Raw genomic sequence first — 20,644 nt, 5'->3', positions numbered from 1 at the left:
ATTTCAGTTATTTTTCCAGTGTGGTCTTGCTTTGCATTTCTCTAAAAGTAATGATGCAGTTGAACAATTTTTTTTTTTTAGTGTGCATGTGTGTGTCCTTACTATAGAATGTTTCTTCTTGCCTTTACCACGTTTTTCCTCAGGTAAGTAAATTCCTTTTCTCATTGATTTGTATATATTTCTTTACTAACGGATTTGTAGGCTATTGTTGTAGTTGTGTGCCATCCAGTCAATTCTGATTCATAGCAACCATATAGGACAGAGTAGAACTGCCCCGTAGGGTTTCCTAGGCTGTAATCTTTAAGGAGCAAATTGTCAGGTCTTTTCTCTTGAGGAGCCGCTGGTGGATTTAAACCACCAACCTTTCCATTGGCGGCCCAGAGCTTTAACCGTTAAAGCGCCTGGATACTTATTGTTTAAATGACTTAATATGTTGCAGCTATCTTTATCTACTTTACTAAGAATTTTTCCCTCTGTAATGAACAATTCCAATCAGCATATAGCCATGCTATATAGTGTTCCCTTTCACCAAATTCCATCTCTGCTAATGGATGCTTACTCCTAATTTGCAGGAAAATGCTTAAAATGTTGGCTGCATTTGCAATTTCCATTCCCTCCCATTCTTCCTTGAACCTATACAAATTGGGCTATCATCTACCCTTTCAACTGAAATTCTTCTTTTCATTGCTCAAAATCAGCTACAAGTTGCCAAATACAATGACATTTCATGTATTTTACACAGTTAATCACTAACCACAAGCAGAATGCTCCTTAGAAGCATGTATTTGGACATGTTATCAGGAGGGATCAGTCCCTGGAGAAGGACATCATGCTTGGTAAAGTAGACGGTCAGTGAAAAAGAGCAATGACTTGAATTGACACAGTGGCTGCAACAATGGGTTCAAGCATAACAAGGATTGTGAGGATGGTGCAGGACTGGGCAGTATTTCATTCTGTTGTTCATAGGGACTCTGTGAGTCAGAAGTGACTTGACAGCACCTAATAGCAGCTGCATACCTGGCATATTTTCTTCATTTGTCCCTAAACATCCGTCTCTTGGGTTTCTGATCACACCTGACTGCCTGCCATTTCTCAAACTCCTGTGTCAAGTTCCCTCATCTTCCTGGCCTCTAAATGTTCAGGGTCTTAGGGCTCATCTTTTGCACTTGTTTTCCGTGTAACCTCAGGCCTCAGAGGCTGTTATCCATGTTCATAACTTTAAGTGCAATTTATTTGTTGAATTTATTTTTTGGTTTCTGCTGCTAGTATGTAGAATTGAAATTGATTTTCGTATATTGCCATTAAATATTGTTACTTTTATGCAACTAAGCATTTTTGATAGATTTTTCATGGTTTTTCAGGCCACAAACCTCATCCTTTGTCAAAAGGAGTCTGAAATTGCATGAACTTTTCTTGGGTCAATTAATTTCTTAATATAATTTTGAAATATAAGAACAGCTCAATTCATAAGTTAAAGATTATTTTTAAAATTGAGTCTGATAACACATTTTATGTTAAACTACAACCGGACATAGTTAATTAAATGCTTAACATGATCATGGAACTTAAACATTCAGCAAGTGTTTTCATGTTCCAGTTTACATCATTTTAAATGGCTAGGGTTTTCTTTAGGGCGTAAGTTTCCGTTCTCTCTGCTAATCTCAGTCTATATCCCTCTCTTTCTGCATTTCATTCTTTCTCCTTTCTCGCCACTTTCTTCTTGTCTACCTACCAGAACAATTCAGTCATCAAATTCTTCTATTGAAATTTAGGCTCATTCATCAGCATTTTTCTTATTTTGCCCCCATTCCACGGACTTTGACCAGAGGTCACCAAAAACCTAAAAGCATAAACTAATAAGGAAAGTGATCGGAAGTTAAGATTTTAAACATTTTAGGACAGAATTCTCCCTCCTTGAAGTGGTATCTGACATCACTGCACTTTTCTGAATGACCCCTCCCCCACTTCTGTGCAAGTTTTTTTTTTTTTTTTTCCTTTCTGGTGGGTCCATCTGAGAACCCACAAAAAATCTTTACACCATGTTCCTAAGAGTAAAAGCTTATAGCCCTAGCCTGAATTTCTCCATATTCCTAGCACAATCCCTAACATCCTCTTAGGTTAATATTGTTGATGTTCGTTCTCAGTTCTTATGTTCTTTATTGTTCTAATCTCCCATCTTTCTAAGACTTTCCACTGCCAATAATGACACCTTATATGTAAATAGGAATTTTGTATAATGCTTATATTTTTACTCTATTTTTTTAATAAACTTTATTTTTAGAACAGTTTTAAGTTTACAGAGAAAATATGCGATAAGTACAGCGAGTTTCTATACACCCTCCTCCACCCTGAACACTGTCTCTCCTATTATTAACATCTAGTATTTGGTACAATTGAAGGGCTGATATTGATACATGATTATTAACTAAAGTCTAGAGTTTACATTAAGTTCACTCTATGTTGTACAGTCTTATGGGTTTTTGACACATGCATGTCATGTGTCCACCATTATACTATCCTACAGAAAGTTTCACTGCCCTAAAACTCCCTGCATTCCACCTATTGTCCCTCTCCAATTTCTTGACCCCTTGACAACCACTGAACTTTTCACTATGTCTGTAGTTTTGCGTTTTCCAGGATGTCCTATAGTTGAAATAATACAGTATGTAGCTTTTTCATACTAGCTTCTTTTACTTAGTATGCATTTAAGCTTCTTCCATGTCTTTTTGTGGCTTGATAACTCATTTATTTTTATTGCTGAATACTACTCCACTGTATGAAGATATCATAGTTTATCTATTCACCTATTGAAGGACATCTAGGTTGCTTCCAATTTTAGGCAATTATGAATAAACTTGCTATAAGCATTCACGTGCAGGTTTGTATTTGGGTGCATGTTTTCATCTCATTTGTGTAAATATCTAAGACTGCAATTGCTGTATTGAAAGGTAAGCCTATGTTTAGCTTTGTAAGAAACTGCCAGACTGCCTTCCGAAGTGACTGCACCGTTTTGCACTCTCACTAGCAATGAATGGAGTTCCAGTTGCTCCACATCTTTATCAGCATTTGGTGTTGTCAGTATTTGGGATTTTAGCCATTCTAATCTGGGTTTTTAATAGGTAAATGAAGTTCCTAGGTGGTGCAAACAGTTAACATATTCAGCTGTTATCCGAAAGGTTGGAGGTTCAACTCCACTCAGAGGTGCCTCAGAAGAAAGGACTGGCAACCTACTTCTGAAAAATTAGTCATTGAAAACCCTGTGGAGCACAGTTCTACACTGACACACATAGAGTTGCCATGAATTGGAATAGACTTGAGGGCAACTGGTGTTTGGTTAATAGGTAAACAGTGGTATCTTGTTTTGATTCACAATTTCCTAATGATAGATTAAGTCAAGCATTTTTTCGTATGCTTATTTGGCCCTGGTGGCATAATGGTTAAGTGCTACGGCTGCTAACCAAGAGGTTGGCAGTTCAAATCCTCCAGGCACTCCTTGGAAACTCTGTGGGGCAGTTCTACGCTGTCTTCTAGGGTCGCTATGAGTCAGAATCGACTCGACCGCAGAGAGTTTGGTTTTTGGGTATTTGGCATCTGCATATCTTCTTTGGTGAAGTTTCTATTCAGATCTTTTGTAATTGGGTACTTTTTTCCTTATTGTTGAATTTTAAGAACTGTTTGTATATCTTGAGTATAGGTCCCTTATTACATATGTGTTTTGCTACCATTATCTTTCAGTCTGTGGTTGTGCTTCTTCCAGATTTGTTGGTTCTTTTGGCAGTCCATGATATGTTCAATATTTTTTACCAAAACCACAATTCAAAGGCTTCAATTCTTCTTCCATCTTCCTTATTCATTGTCCAGCTTTCGCACGCATATTGGGCGATTGAAAATACTATGACTTGAGTCAGGTGCACTTTAGTCTTCAAGGTGATGTGTTTGCTTTTCAACACTTTAAAGAAGTCTTTTGCAGCAGATTTGCCTAATGCAATGCATCTTTTTATTTCTTGACTGCTGCCTCCATGTGTGTCTCACATACTTTGGATATGTTATCAGGAAGGATCAATCCCTGGAGAAGGACAACATACTTGGTAAAGTAGAAGGTCAGCAAAAAAGAGGAAGACCCTCAAAGAGATGGATTGACACAGTGGCTGCAACAATGGGCTGAAGCATAACAATGATTGTGACCTTGGTGCAGGACCCCGTGGTATTTCGTTCTGTCGTGCATAGGGTTGCTATGAGTCAGAAGCAACTCAACAGCACCTAATAAGAGCAACAGTCTGTGGTTTGTCTTTTCATTCTCTTACCTGTGTCTTTAGCAGAGTAGAGGCTTTTAATTTTAACGAAGTCCAATTTATCGACTTTTTTTCTTTTTACAGATCATGCTTTTGGTGTTTAATCTAAAAGTCATTGCCAAACCCAAGATCACCTGGAGCTTCTCCCTTGTTGTTTTCTAGAAGTTGTATAGTTTTGCATCTTACATTTAGGCTTGTGATCCATTCTGAGTTAATTGTTGTGAAAAATGTAAGCTCTATGTCTAGATTTATAAGTTTTGCATGTAGGTGTCCAGTTGTTCCAGCACCATTTGGTGAAAGACTATCATTTCTCTATTGAATTGTCTTTGCTCCTTTGTCAAAGATCAGTTGACCTTGTATATGTGTTAGTCTATTTATGGACTTGCAATTCTGTTCCACTGATCTATTTACCCATTCCTTCTCTACTCCACATTGTCTTTATTAATGTAGATTTACAATAATTCTTGAGTCAGGTAGTGTAGATTCTGTTCTTCTTCAGTATTGTGTTGGCTAGTTTGATTCTTTTGCCTTTCCATATAAATTTTACAGTTGATTTGTCAGCATCCACAAAATAACTTGCTAGAATTTTGATTGGGATCTATAGATCAAGTTTAGAAGAACTGACATCTTAATAATATTATGTATTCTTATCCATGAACATGGAATAGCTTTCATTTTATCTAGATCTTTGATTTCTTTCCTCAGAATTTTGTGGTTTTTCTCAAATAGCTCTTGTGCATATTTTGTTGTATTTATAAATACTTCTTTTTCGGTGCTAATATAAATGGTGTCGTGTTTTTAATTTCAAATTCTAATACAACTGTTGTTACACTGGAAACAAACTTTTGTATTTTTTGTATAAATACTATAATCATTTATTAGCCTAGGATATTTTTCTTTTTGTGGGTATTTTGGGATTTTGTACACAGGTAATCATATCATCTTCAGACAAAGATGCTTTTATTTCTTCCTTCCCAATTTCTATACTTTTAATTTCCTTTTTTTTTTTTTTGTCTAATAGTATTAGCTAGGATTTCCAGTACAATCTCTAATACTAATGGTGACAGAAGACATCCTTTTCTTATTCCTGATCTTAGGGAGAAAGCGTACAGTCTCTCACAATTAAGTATGATGTTAGTTACAGATTTTTCTGGAGATGTTCTTTATCAAGTTGAGGAAGTTCCTCTCTACAAATAGGTTGCTGAGAGTTTTTACCATGCACGGGTATTGGATTTTGTCAAAAGCTTTTCTGCACCTATTGATATGATCATGTGATTTTTCTTCTTTAGTCTACTGACATAAAGGATTAACATTAATTTGTGAATGTTGAATCATCCTTGCATAAATCCCAGTTGGTTGGGGTGTATAATTCTTTTTATACATTGTTCCATTAGATTTGCTAATTTTTTAGTTTAGGGTTTTGGAATCTATGTTTGTGAGAGAGATTGGTGTGTAATTTTCCTTCCTAGTAATGTGTTTATATGTTTTTGGTATTAACATTTAGTCTATCCTTTTTTAAGAATTCTTGATTGTCTGATCATACATATATTATCACCATTTTTCCAAAATATAGCTTATTTACCCAACTTAATACTTTTTAGTTGCCATCAAGTCAGTTCTGACTCATGGTGACCTCAGGTGTGCAGTGTAAAATTGCTGCATAGAATTTTCAAGGCCGTAACATTTTGGAAGTAGATTGCCAGGCCTTATTTCCATGGCACTTTTGGGTGGGTTTGAACTGCTGACATTTTAATTAATAGTCTAGTGCTTAACCAACTACTAACCAAAAGGTCAGCAGTTCAAATCCACCAACCTGGAAACTGTATGTATGGGGCAGCTCTACTCCATCCTATGGTGTTGCTAAGAGTCAGAATTGACTTGCCAGCAGTGTGGTAGGTCACGGGTTTTAACTTGATAGTAAAGCTAGAATTGAAATCTTAGGCATCCTAAACTTATTGGCTGAGGGAGACTCAAGGTAAACAGGGAATGGATCACATGGTCACAACATTTGGAGGACAAAACATCTGGAGAAAAGCCTTTGAAAGTCAAGACAATGATACTATCTCTGCTACCCTCTGGTGGCCATGTACATCCATGACTTTCCTTCCCTTTTCCAACCTTTGCAGGATCCTTGTTTTTCCTGTCAGTACTATGAGAATTTGTCTTGTTTTCCTGCCCCTCCCAGATGTAGACTCTAATCAGAATGGCAAAGGTTGTCTCTTTTACTCTCTTCATACTAAAATTTCCCTACATAATATGGCCACCCATAATGTACAGCAAAATTTAGGACACGTTTCTTATTTCAAAACTGGTAGAATCCTGAGAATGTGCATGTAAAAGGTCATTTGAAAAAAGATGCATGAAAATTAAAACCCAGAAAAAAATTAAAACAGAGAGTCTTTAAATGGTTAATTGATGCTAATGTGATTGACCATAAACAAAAATGTAAACATGGACTTCCAGCCAACCTGGCACCATAGACAGAAGCATGATGCTGTCCCTCCACAGCAAAGACCCCCAAAACACTAAGTAAAACAGAGAAAAACGATGTTCCTGAAAACTGAGGTGTAAAATAAAGAGATAAAGATCTCAGTCAAACACTGAATGGAATAAGAAACTGACAAAGGACATAGAGCAAGGAGAGATACACATGGAGGTCTCCTATCAGCTAACACAGCATGGATTTGCCATCTTGGACTCCTATTGGGGACTGGCAGACAGGGAGCACAGGAAAACAGCTTCATGGAGCTCCCAGCAGGAGACAGAGCACCTGGTAACCAGTGATACAAGCTTTCCTACCCCCATCCTCTCCCTGCTACTCTACCTCCAAGCTTCGCTGTCTGGGAAGGGCAGCATCCAAGCCACTTGGAGTTTCCCCATTCACACTTAAGATCAGTGGACAGGGAGTATTGGAAAGCAACTTCACAAAGTTCCCAGCAGGAGACAGTGCACTCAGTAATGAGCAATATACACTTTCCTAACCCCTGCCCTTTTTCTCCTCTGCTCCCTGCCAGCTGCAGTCTCTTGGCCAGGAGGCAACTGCTTTTTCCCTGGGCCACTTGGATTTGCCCACCCACACTGGCTGGATACATAAGCTGATGTTGTTTTTTTTCCATTTCTTTTGGTTTCTTCTGTGCCTCCCACCACCTCCCTCTCCTTTCTCTCCAACACCTGGTTCTGTGTGCCATATTTGCTTCTTCTTGAAAGGCTGTGAAGCCCCACTCAACTGTGGAACCACTCCCCTGGCCCACGACACCATGCCAGTGGGATCCCTGGGGTTTTTTTTTTTTTTTTTGCTTTGTTCTGTTTTGTTATGTTTGTTTGTTTTCCTTTTCTTTTTGGGGTTTGGAAGCCCCTTCCAGCTGGGCTGCAATGCGTGGCTTAGGAGCCACTCCCCATATCTGCACAGCCAAGGAAATGGGATCCCTGGGGAATTTCTTTCATTTTTTTCCTTTTTTCTTCTCTCTTTTTCCCTTTCTTTCTTAATTTCTCAGTTCTCATCTCTCTATACTTCTTTTTCTGTCTCCTGAATACCTGGTGCTGTGTGACATCTATAACCCCTCTAGCCAGGCTGTACTGCACAGTCTGGGAGACTTTTTCCCCAGCCTTTGCAGTCACACTGGTGGGACCCCTGGTGGATTTTTGTTCCTTTTTTTCCCCAAAATTTTTATCTAGTTTTTTTTTTCCTTTTTTGCTTTTCTCCATTTCTCAGGTTCTCATCTCTCCACTCAACAGCAAGCTCCCTTTGTGCTTCCTTCTTTATTTTTCCCGTTTTTCTCTCCTCTTTCCCATATGCATATGAGCTCCATACATCACAACATCCCCCCTCTTTCCTGCCTACCAGCACTGTGCGCTGAACATCACACTTCTGAGCAGCACATGCACAGCCTGCCAGAACCTGCCCAGCACTGAGTCCTGTCCTGCCCTGCTGGCCCTAGTATGTGACACAAACAACCCATCACAGCCCATCCCCTTGAGCTGGACCTGACCTGCTGAACCATAGCTGAGTGACTGGCCCCTCCCATTGGACAAGAAGGTGAAAAGAACTGACTGTACATGAGCAAACAACAAAGAATGCACAGCCCGCCTGCTCAGTCATGACTAAATAAAATGAAAAACCGGAATGAAACAAACAAATCTACAGTCAAGATATGAAGAAAAAAACTACTGAATGTCCCAAAGAAAACAGAAAATATCAAAACATATTAAAAAACAGGACAGGATGGTTCCAGTAGGCATCCATAAACAACAGATGACTTTCCAATAGAAGAAAAGGCACTAGATCTACCTGACAGGGAATTCAAATCTATAACATTCAGGGCTATCCAAGCAATGAAGCAAAAGCATACAAAAATGAGGAAAAAAATAGAGAAATTTATGGAAAAGGCAGACAAATTCATATAAAATACAGGCAAAAAAAAAGGAAGAATTCAGAAAAATAATACAGGAACAAAATGCCAAAATAAATTCACAACCAGAAATCATACAAAAACAACAATTAGTAATCCAAAAGATAACAAAATATCAGAAATGGACAGTGTCATAGAAGGGCTGAAGAGCAGCTTTGAAACAATGGAAGACAGAATCAGCAAAATTGAGGACAAACACTTGGATACAACTCTGTTTGAGGAAAAATCAGAAAAAGAAGAAGAAAAATGAGAAAAGTGTGAGAATCATGCGGGATGCAATCAAAAGCAAAAATTTGCAAGCGACTGGAGTTTCAGAAAAGGGAGAGAAAATGGAAAACACAAAAAGGATCACTGAAGAACTGCTGATAGAAAACTTCCCTAATATTATGAATGATGAAAAGCTGACCATTTCAAGAAGCTCAACAAACTCCATATAGAATACACCACAAAAGAAAAACTCTGAGGCATATCATAATCACACTCCCTAAAACCTTGCCTTACAAAGAAAATTCCTAAGACCAGCTCGAGAAAAACAAAAAGGCATATACAGAGGAGAAACAATAAGACTAAGCTCTGATTATTTGGGAGAAACCATGCAGGCAAGAAGGCCATGGGATGACATACATAAAACCTTGAAAGAAAAAAATTCCCAACAAAGAATAATACATCCTGCAAAACTTTCATTCAACTATGATGTTGAAATTGGGACATTTCCAGATGAACAGAAATTAAGGAAATATTTAAAAACCAAACCATACTTACAAAAATTATTAAAGGGAGTCCTTTGGCCCAAGAACAAACAGCACCAGATCACTGCCTGAATCTAGGATGCAAGATTGTACTAGCCAGATACCAACATAGGATATGAACTCTCAAGGACTATCCAAAACCAAAAGAATTGTAGCAGGAACCAGAGAGGATAATCTGTAGATGACAACAACATCAGAATGATAAAAGAGGGAATACGCAGTGTAGGTATAGAACTTTCTAATGGAGAAAAAAGGCAAGGTGATACCAAGTAATGATGGACTGGTTCAATCCTAGGAAGGCAAGGAAGGGTAAATTTCAAGGTAACCACAAAGAAAGTTAACAAACCTACTCATCAAAATAAAGAAAAAAAAATAAAGTCTCAATAAAAACAAAATCTACCAAAACAAAAGAAATGAAAAAGAAATACACAAACAAAGGAACTCAGCACAGGAGAGTAAGAGGAACAAAGAAAATGTTAGCACAACACACACGCACACACAGAAAGCACTACAAATAGACAGCAATAAGCTCACATTTACCAACAATTACACTGAATGTAAATACCCTAAATGCACCCATAAAGAGATACAGAGTGACAGAATGGATTAAAAAAAAACAGGACCCATCAGCATGCTGCCTACAAGAGATATACCTTAGAAACAAAGACAGAAATTTGTTAAAAATCAAAGAATGAAAAAAACATATATCAAGCAAATAACTACTAAAAAAGGGCAGGAGTGGCAATACTAATCTCAGAAAAATTAGACTTTAAAACAAAATCCACCATAAACGACAAAGAAGGGCACTATATAATGATTAGAGGGATGATCCATCATGAAAGCTTAACTGTAATAAACATCTACACACCCAATGACAGGGAATCAAAAGCAAAGTTAGGGAATCTGACTGAGTGATGAGGAGGGAGAGACGGTGCAGAAGCAGTGAGGAGTTGCCGAGCCCACGGCAGCGCCACAACTCTGATTCCTTGGTGTGTTCCTTGGTACAGCTGCAGTGGGGCTGATGGTAGTTTTCTGGGACATGGCAGCTTCTGTCAATGAAGGCAAGCAGAGTGGTACACCCCTGTCCCTGTGGGGTGTCTACAGTGGGGCTGGCCACAGTATTTAGGAATCAGCTGATTCAGTGAAAGAAGGCAAGTGCGGGAGGCAGCCCTAATCTCCTGAGGCAATCTCGGCGGAAACCCAGCCAGCCCACATAGGCTACATACGCCTCTGGAATCTGAGATAAAACAACGCCCTCAGCACAAGAAAAGCCATTTTGTCTAATTTACCACAAGTGGATCTAATAGCTCCTTCTTTTGAAAGAACTCTCTCCTATCTGTCAGATCCCTCCTCCCTCTGCCCCAGCCAGCTTAATTAACAATTGATTTCCCTGGGCCTGAGATAGGTCCTGCACTCCCTGAACCATCCTCCTGGCCTTGGAGAAGAAACAAATTAACAAATGGGGGAAAATTACTCTGCCGACTCCCCTAACCTGGAAGCTTATAGCAGAAGCGGCTCCAGTCCAGGCACAAGTAATCCACAGACTTTGTCTTTCACTCCTGCATGGATCAAGGTGGCTATTATATTGCAAGGACAAATCTGTTTGAGGCCTGCCTGTAACCATTTCAGCTGTGTGTTGGAGAGGCAGGTTTTGGAGGTTCGATACCACTCTGCCTATTAAAAAGGGCCTTCACCTACCCACAGCAGGGACCTGAGGACTGGAGGCTCCATCTATGCCACCTAGCCACCAGCAAAGGGGTCAAAGGATAGTGGTGCCTACCAGCCCTTACAGGTATAAGCATTGTGTCCCTAAGGTACAGCTGTAGAGCCCACTCACCAGAGTGCTCTAGAGAACAGGGGTTCTCCTTCTGCACTGACACTTGGGGGAGGGCTGTCAGCTCCCTGCCTTCCTCAGAGTGTGACCCCCTGCCGCTACCAGAAACCGGTGCATACACCCATCACCACGGCTCCTCTAAGATAGTAGGTGAGAGTCTATACCACACACTAGGTGACTGACTATCAGGACAGCTGAGATGAATCTATACAAGAATTGTTAATGGACTCCTAGGTTCATGTACCTGGTAACAGCTCTAGCCATCTGGTAACAGGACATTAGTGCTACAAAGTCTCCAGTAATCAAGTTAGCTCACTCTAGTAGCCTATTTGGTTATATCAAAGCAAAACAAAACAAGAAACTAGGACACGGTGAGCAAGCATAAAATGAATTAATGCAATAACTTATAGATGGCTCAGAGACAATAGTTGATATCAAATCATATAAAGAAGAAGACCATGATTACTTCAACAAACCACCAAAACAAAGAATCAAGGACTCTCCTGGATGAAGGTGTATTCCTGGAATTACCAGATGTAAAATACAAAAGATTAATATATAGACCTTTTCAAGACATCAGAAATGACATCAGGAATGAGATCAGGAAACATACAGAAAAAGCCAAGGAGATAAAATAGTTGAAGAAATTTAAAAGATTATTCAAGAAGATAACAAAAAATTTAAAAAAATGAAAGAATCTATAGAGAGACAGCAATCAGAAATTCAGAAGATTTGCAATAAAATTACAAAATTAGATTACTCAATAGAAAGTCAGAGGAGCAGAAGTAAGGACATGGAATGCAGAATTATTGAGATTGAAGATAAAACACTTGGAAACAATAAATTCAAAGAAAAATCAGACAAAAGAATTAAAAAAAATGAAGAAACCCTAAGAATCATGTGAGACTCTATCAAGAAGAATAATATGTGAATGATTGGAGTAACAGAAAAGGAAGGGATAGCAGAAAATACAGAGAGAATTGTTGAAAATTTATTGGTAGAAAACTTCCCTGACATCATAAAAGATGAAAGGATATCTATCCAAGATGCTCATTGAACCCCATAAAAGGTAATCCCAAAAGAAAGTTACCAAGACACATTATAATCAAACTTGTCAAAACCAAAGATAAAGAGAAAATTTGAACAGTGGCCAGGGATAATCAAACAGTCACCTATAAAGGAGAATCAATAAGAACAAGTTTGGACTACTCCGCAGAAGCCATGCAGGCAAGAAAGCAACGGCATGGGATATATAAATCATTGAAGGAGAAAAATTGCCAGCCAAGAATCATATATCCAGCAAAACTGTCTCTCAAATATGAAGGCGAAATTAAGACATTTACAGATAAACAGAAGCATAGGGAATTTGCAAAAACCAAACTAAAACTCCAAGAAATAATAAAGGGAATTCTCTGGTTAGAAAATCAATAATATCAGATATCAACCCAACACTAGAACACAGAACAGAGCAACCAGATATCAACTCAGATAGGGAAATCACAAAAATAAATCAAGACAAAAAAATGCTCAAAACAGAATTAGTGACGTCATTGCATAAAACATGCCATTAAATCAATAAGAAGGACTAAATAATGTAGGCATAGATCTTCCATGTGGAGAGGAAATCAAGGCAATATAGGGAGATACAAGTTAGGTTTAAATTTAGAAAAATGGGGTAAATATTAAGGTAATCTCAAAGAAGACTAACAATCCTACACTTCAAAATAAAAAACACGAAAAACATAAAGACTCAACAAAAACAAATCCAACTACAATGAAAAAGAGGAACACACAGTTTACAAAGAAAAACTTCTCAGCACAAAAAACTAAGTGGAAAAATGGAACTGTCAACAACACACAAAAAAAGCATCAAAATGACAGCACTAAACTCATTCCTATATCTACAATCATACTGAATTTAAATGGAATATATGCACCAATAAAGAGGCAGAGAGTTGCAGAATGGGTAAAAAACCACAATTCATCTATATGTTGACTACAGGAGACACACCTTAGTCTTAAGGACACAAACTAAAACTCAAAGGATGGAAAATATGTATCAAGCAAACAACAATCAAAAAAGAGCAGAGTAGCTATACTAATTTCTGACAAAACAGAGTTCAAACTTAAATTTTACCACAAAGGATAAGGAAGGACAGTATATAATGATTAAAGGGACAATATACCAGGCACATATAACCGTGTTAAATATTTATGCACCTGATGACAAGGCTGCAAGATACATAAAAGAAACTCTAACAGCATTGAAAATGAGGTAGATAGCTCCACAATAATAGTAGGAGACTTCAACACTCCACTTTCAGTGAAGGACAGAACATCCAGAAAGAAGCTCAATGAAGACACAAAAGAGCTAAATGCCAGAATTAACCAACTTAACCTCAAAGACATATACAGAACACTCTACCCAAAGGCATCCAAGTATACTTTCTTTTCCAATGCACATGGAACATTCTCTAAATAGACCACATGTAAGGCTAGAAATCAAGCTTTAACAGAATCTAAAACATCAAAATATTACAAAGCATCTTCTCTGGCCATAAAGCCCTAAAGCTAGAAGTCAATAATAGAAAAATCAGAGAAAAGAAATCAAACAAGTGGAAACTGAACAACACTTTGCTCAAAAAATGATTGGATTATAGAACAAATTAAGGACAGGTTAAAGAAATTGATAGAATCCAACGAGAATGAAAAGACTCCCTATCAAAACCTTTGGGACACAGTGAAATCAGTGCTCAGAGGTCATTTTATATCAATAAAGGCACATGTACAAAAAGAAGAAAGTGCCAAAATCAAAGAATTATTCCTACAACTTGAACAAATAGAAAGAGAACAACAAAAGAAAACTTTAGGCACCAGAAGAAAGAAAATAACAAAAATTAGAGAAAGATGAAATGAAATAGAAAACAGAAAAACAATTGCAAGAGTTAACAAGACCAAAAGCTGGTTCTTCGAAAAGATTATCAAAATTGATGAACCATTGGCCACATTGACAAAAGAAAACCAGGAGACAAGCAAAAAACCTGAATAAGAAATGAGATGGGCAATATCACAACACATCCAACTGAAATTAAAAAAGAATCATAACAGAGTACTACGACAAGTTGTGCTCTAACAAATTTGAAAACCCTGAAGAAATGGATAAATTCCTAAAAACACACTGCCTACCTAAACTAACACAGACAGAGGCAGAACAACTAAATAAACTTATAACAAAAGAAGAGATTGAAAGGTAATCAAAAACTCCCAACAAAGAAGAGCCCTACCCCTGATGGTTTCACTGGAGAATTCTACCAAACTTTTAGAGAACAATTAACACCACTACTACTAAAGGTATTTCAGAGCATAGAAAAGGATGCAATACTCCCAAACTCATTCTACGAAGCCAGCATAACCCTGATACCAAAACCAGGAAAAGATTCCACAAAAGAAGAAAATTACAGACCAATATCCCTTATGAACTCAGATGCAAAAATCTTCAATAAATTCTAGTGAACAGAATTCAACAACATATCAAAAAAATAATCTACCATGACCAAGTGGGATTCATACCAGGTATGCAGGGATGGCTTAACATTAGAAAAGCAGTCAATGTAATCCATCACATAAATAAAACAAAAGACAAGAACCAGAAGATCTTATCAATTGATGTAGAAAAGGCATTTGACAAAGTCCAACACCCGTTCATGATAAAAACTCTCAGCAAAACAGGAATAGAAGGAAAATTCCTCAGTACAATAAAGGGCGTTTATACAGCCAACATCATCCTAAATGGAGAGAAACCGAAACCATTCCCATTGAGAACGGGAACTAAACAAGGATGCCCTTTATCACCACTCTTATTCAACATTGTGATGGAGGTCTTAGCCAGAGAGAAATAAAGGGCATCCAAATTGGCAAAGAAGTAAAAGTATCTCTATTTGCAGATGACATGATGTTATACACAGAAAAACCTAAAGAATCCTCAAGAAAACTACTGAAACTAATAGAAGAGTTTAGCAGAGTGTGAAGCTACAAGATAAACATATAAAAATCAGTTGGATTCCTCTAAACCAACAAAGAGAGCGACAAAGAGGAAATCAACAAATCTATGCCATTTACTATAGCCTCTAAGAAGATAAAATTCTTTGGAATAAAACTAACCAGAGATGTAAAAGACCTATACAAAGAAAACTGCAAGACACTACTGCAAGAAACCAAAAGAGACTTACATGAGTGGAAAAACATACCTTGCTCATGGATAGGAAGACTCAACAATGTAAAAATGTCTACTCTAACCAAAGTAATCTATAGATACAATGCAATCCTGATCCAAATACCAGTGACACTTTTTAATGAGATGGAAAAACAACTCACCAACTTCTTGTGGAAGGGAAAGAGGCCCTGGATAAGTAAAGCATTACTGTAAAAGAACAAAGTGGGAGGCCTCGCACTACCTGATTTTAGAACCTATTATGCTGCCACAGTAGTCAAAAGAGCCTGGTACTTGTACAACAACAGATACATAGGCCAGTGGAACTGAATTGAGAATCCAGACATAAATCCATCCACATATGAGCAGCTGATATTTGACAAAGGCCCGAAGTCTGTTAAATGGGGAAAAGACAGCCTCTTTAAATAATGGTGCTAGTATAACTGGATATCCATCCACAAAAACAATGAAACAAGACCCATACCTCACACCATGCACAAAACCAACTCAAAATGGATCAAAGGCCCAAATATAAAATCTAAAATGATAAAGATCACAGAAGAAAAATTAGGAGAATGTTAGGAGCCCTAATACCTGGAATAAACAGTCTACAAAACTTTCCTAGAACTGTACAAGCAGCAAAAGAGTAATTAGATAACTGGGAGCTCCTAAAACTCAAACACCTATGCCTATCCAAAGACTTCACCAAAAGAGTAAAAACTGGAAAAAGTTTTTAGCTATGACATTTCCAGTCAGCATCTGATCTCTAAAATCTACATGCTACTGCAAAAAAATCAACAATAAAAGATAAACAACCCAATTACACAATGGGCAAAGATATGAAGAGGCACTTCACTAAAGAAGGCATTCAAGTAGCTAACAGATACCTGAGGAAATGCTCATGATTATTAGCCATTAGAGAAATGAAAATCAAAAGTACAACGAGATTCCTTCTCACTCCAACGAGGCTAGCATTAATCCCCAAAACACAAAATAATAGATGTTGGAGAGGTTGTGGAGAGTCTGGAACATTTAATCACTGCTGTTGGGAATGTAAAATGCTACAACCACTTTGGAAATCGACTTGGAGTTTTCTTAAAAAGGTAGAAATAGAACTACCATATGATCCAGCAATCCCACTCCTTGGAATATATCCTAGAGAAGTAAGAGCTGTCACATGAACAGATATATGTGCACCCATGTTCATTGCAGCACTGTTTACAATAGCAAAAAGATGGAAGCAGCCAAGGTCCCCATCAATGGATGAATGGATAAATAAATTATGGTATATTCACACAATGGAATACTATGCATCAATAAAGAAGAACGATGTATCTGTGAAACATTTCATAACATGGAGGAATCTGGAAGGCATTATGCTAAGTGAAAGTAGTCAGTTCCAAAGGACAAATATTGTATGAGACCACTATAATAAGAACTCAAGAAACAGTTTAAACAGAGAAGAAAATATTCGTTGATGCTTATGAGAGGGGGGCGGGAGGTAGGGAGAGAGAGGGGGATTCATTAATTAGATAGTAGACAAGATCAAATTTAGGTGAAGGGAAGGACTACACACAATTCAGGAGAGGTCAGCACAACTGGACTAAATCAAAAACAAAGAAGTTTCCTGAACAAACTGAATACTTTGAAGGCCAACGTAGCAGGGGCGGGGGTTTGGGGACCATGGTTTCAGGGGATATCTAGGTCAATTGGCATAATAAAATCTATTAAGAAAACATTCTGCATCCAATTTTGGAAAGGTGTGTCTGGGGTCTTAAATGCTAGCAAGCGGGCATCTAAGAGGCATCAATTGGTCTCAACCCACATGGAGCAAAGGAGAATGAAGAACACCAAAGACACAAGGTTATTATGAGCCCAAGAGTCAGAATGGGCCACATAAATCAGAGACTACATCAGCCTGAGACCAGAAGAACTAGATGGTGCCTGGCTACAACCAATGCCTGCCCTGACAGGGAACACAACAAAGAACCCCTGAGGGAGCAGGAGAGCAGTGGGATGCAGATCTCAAATTCTCATAAAAAGACCAGACTTAATGGTCTGCCTGAGACTAGAAGGACCCTACAGGCCATGGTCCCCAGACCTTCTGTTAGCCCAAGACTAGAACCATTCCCAAAGCCAACTCTTCAGAGAGGGTTTGGACTTGACTATGGGATAGAAAATGACACAGGTGAGGAGTGACCTTCTTGGATCAAGTAGACACATGAGACTATGTGTTCAGCTCCTGTCTGTAGAGGAGACTGAAGGCCAAGGGGGACATAAGCTGGCTGCATGGACATGGATATGCAGGATAGAGAGAAGGAGTGTGCTGTCTCATTAGGGGGAGAGCAAGTAAGAGTATGTATCAAGGTGTAGATAAAGTTTTGTATCAGGGACTGACTTGATTTGTAAACTTTCACTTAAAGCACAATAAAAAAAGAAACTCAGTGAAGATATAGAAGAGCTAAAGAGCACAATCAGCCAACTTGACCTCACAGACATATATAGAAAACTCCATCCAAAAGCTGCAAAGTACACATTCTTTTCCAATGCATATGGAATGTTTTTCAGAGTAGACCACATCTTAGGCCATAGAGCAGCCCTTAACAAAGCCTAAAATGTTGAGCTAATACGAATACCTTCTCCAAGCACAATGCCATCAAAGTAGAAATTAACAACAGGAACAGTAAGAAAAAAAAAAATCAATTACATGGAAACTGAATAGCCCCCTGCTTAAAAACTGTGGTAATATAAGAAATCAGAGATGGAATAAAAAATTTCTAGAATGAAAACACAACATAACAAAACATTTGGGACACAGCAAAGGCAGTCCTTGGAGGAAAATTTGTTGCACACATCAAAAAAGAAGAGAAGGACAAAATCAGAACATTAGCTACACAACTTGAACCATTAGAAAGAGAACAGTGAAAGAAGCCCACAGCCAACAGAAGTAAGGATATAATAAAGATCAGAGCAGAAATAAGTGAACTAGAGGATAGAAAAACAATAGAAAGAATCAACAAAACTAAAATTTCGTTCTTTGAAAGTGTCAACAAAATCGACAAAGCATTGGCCAAATTGACAAAAGAAACACAGGAGAGGGAGCATAGAACTCAAATAAGAAATGAAATGTGGGACATTACAACAGACCCACCTGAAATAAAAGTGATCATAACAGAGTATTATGAAAAACTATACTCCAACAAATTTGAAAATCTAGAGGAAAGAGTCAAATTTCTAGAAACACACTACCTAGCCAAACTAACACGAAATGATGTTAAAAATTGGAACAGGTCCATAACAAGAGAAGAGATTGACATGGTAATAAAAAACTCCCAACAACAAAAAAGCCCTGGCCCAGATGGCTTCGCTGGAGGATTCTACCAAACATTCAGAGAAGAGCTTACACCAGTACTACTCAAACTGTTTCAGAATATAGAAACAGAAGCAATACTTGCAAATTCATTCCAGGAAGGCAGCATAACCCTGATACCAAAATTAGGCAAAGACACCACAAAAGAAGAAAATTACAGGCCAATATCTCTCATAAATACAGACGCAAAAATTCTCAACAAAATTCTAACCAGTAGAATTCAGCATCATATCAAAAAAATAATACACCTGGACCAAGTAGGATTCATACCACCTATGCAAGGATATGCATCGGCAGCAGGGTTGTTTTATGCAAGGATGATTCAACATTAGAAAATCAACCTACTTAATCCACCACATAAACAAAAAGAAAGAAAAGAATCACATGATCATCTCAATCGACACAGAAAAGGCATTCGATAAAGTCCAACACTCATTCCTGATGAAAGCAATCCATAAAATAGGGATAGAAGGAAAATTTCTCAACATAATGAAGGGCATCTATGCAAAACCAATGGCCAACATCATTATTAATGGAGACAGGCTGAAAACATTCCCCTTGAGAACAGGAACAAGACACGGATACCCTTTATAATCACTCCTATTTAACATTGTGTTGGAAGTCCTAGTTAGAGCAATAGGGCAAGAAAAAGAAATAAAGGGTATCCAAATTGGTAATGAAGAAGTTAAACTATCCCTATTTGTGGATGATATAATACTATACTTAGAAAACCCAAAAGACTTCATGAGAAAACTACTAGAACTAATAGAAAGATTCAGCAGAGTTGCAGGATATAAGATAAACATACAAAAATCAGTTAGCTTCCTATACACCAATAAAGAGAACAATTGAAAAGAAGAACAGGAATACAATGCCATTTATAATAGCTTCTAAAAACATAAAATACTTAGGAATAAATCTAACCGGGGATGTAAAAGACCTATACAATGCAAACTAGAAAACACTATTGCAAGAAACCAAAAGAGACCTACATAAATGGAAAAATATACCATGCTCATGGATAGGTAGACTCAACATTGTGAAATTGGCAATTTTACCCAAACTGGTTTACAAATACAGTGCAATACCGATCCAAATACCAAGAACATTCTTTAAAGAGATGGAAAAACTTATAATTAACTTTATATGGAAAGGGAAGAAGCCCCAGATAAGTAAAGCACTATTGAATAAGAAGAATAAAGTAGGAGGAATCGCAGTATCTGACCTCAGAACCTAGTGTACAGCTACGGTAGTCAAAACAGCCTAGTACTGGTATAATGACAGATACATTGACCAATGGAACAGAATTGAGAACCCAGATGTAAATCCATTCACCTGTGGTCACCTGCTCTTCAACAAGGGCCCAAAATCCATCAAATGAGGAAAAGACAGTTGAGTACAGCTAGATGATACCTGGCTACCACCACTGACTGCTCTGACAGGGATCACAATAGAGGGTCCTGGACAGAGCTGGGGAAAAAAGTAGAACAAAATTGTAACTTAAAAAGAAAGTCCAGAAGAGGCGGGGCCAAGATGGCTAACTAGATAGAAGCTACCTTGGGTGCCTCTTGCAACAAAGACTCGGAATAACCAGTGAATTGAGCACATACATGACAACCTAAGAACCCTGACCATCAAACACAGATCTAAAGAGTTGACCTGAGTGACAGGGGAGTGAAAAGCTGCGCCCTGAAGCAGCAACCGCCTCTGGAACCGGCGACCGGCTCCACAGCCTTGAGCCCTCGTTGTTCCCTAGTGCCGAATGGCAGGGCTGATTGCA

The sequence above is a fragment of the Elephas maximus genome, chromosome 1 (genome assembly GCF_024166365.1).
Source record: "Elephas maximus indicus isolate mEleMax1 chromosome 1, mEleMax1 primary haplotype, whole genome shotgun sequence".
Classification (NCBI taxonomy): domain Eukaryota; kingdom Metazoa; phylum Chordata; class Mammalia; order Proboscidea; family Elephantidae; genus Elephas; species Elephas maximus.
The sequence above is the reverse complement of the archived record's forward strand: the minus strand, read 5'-3'. Positions refer to the sequence as shown.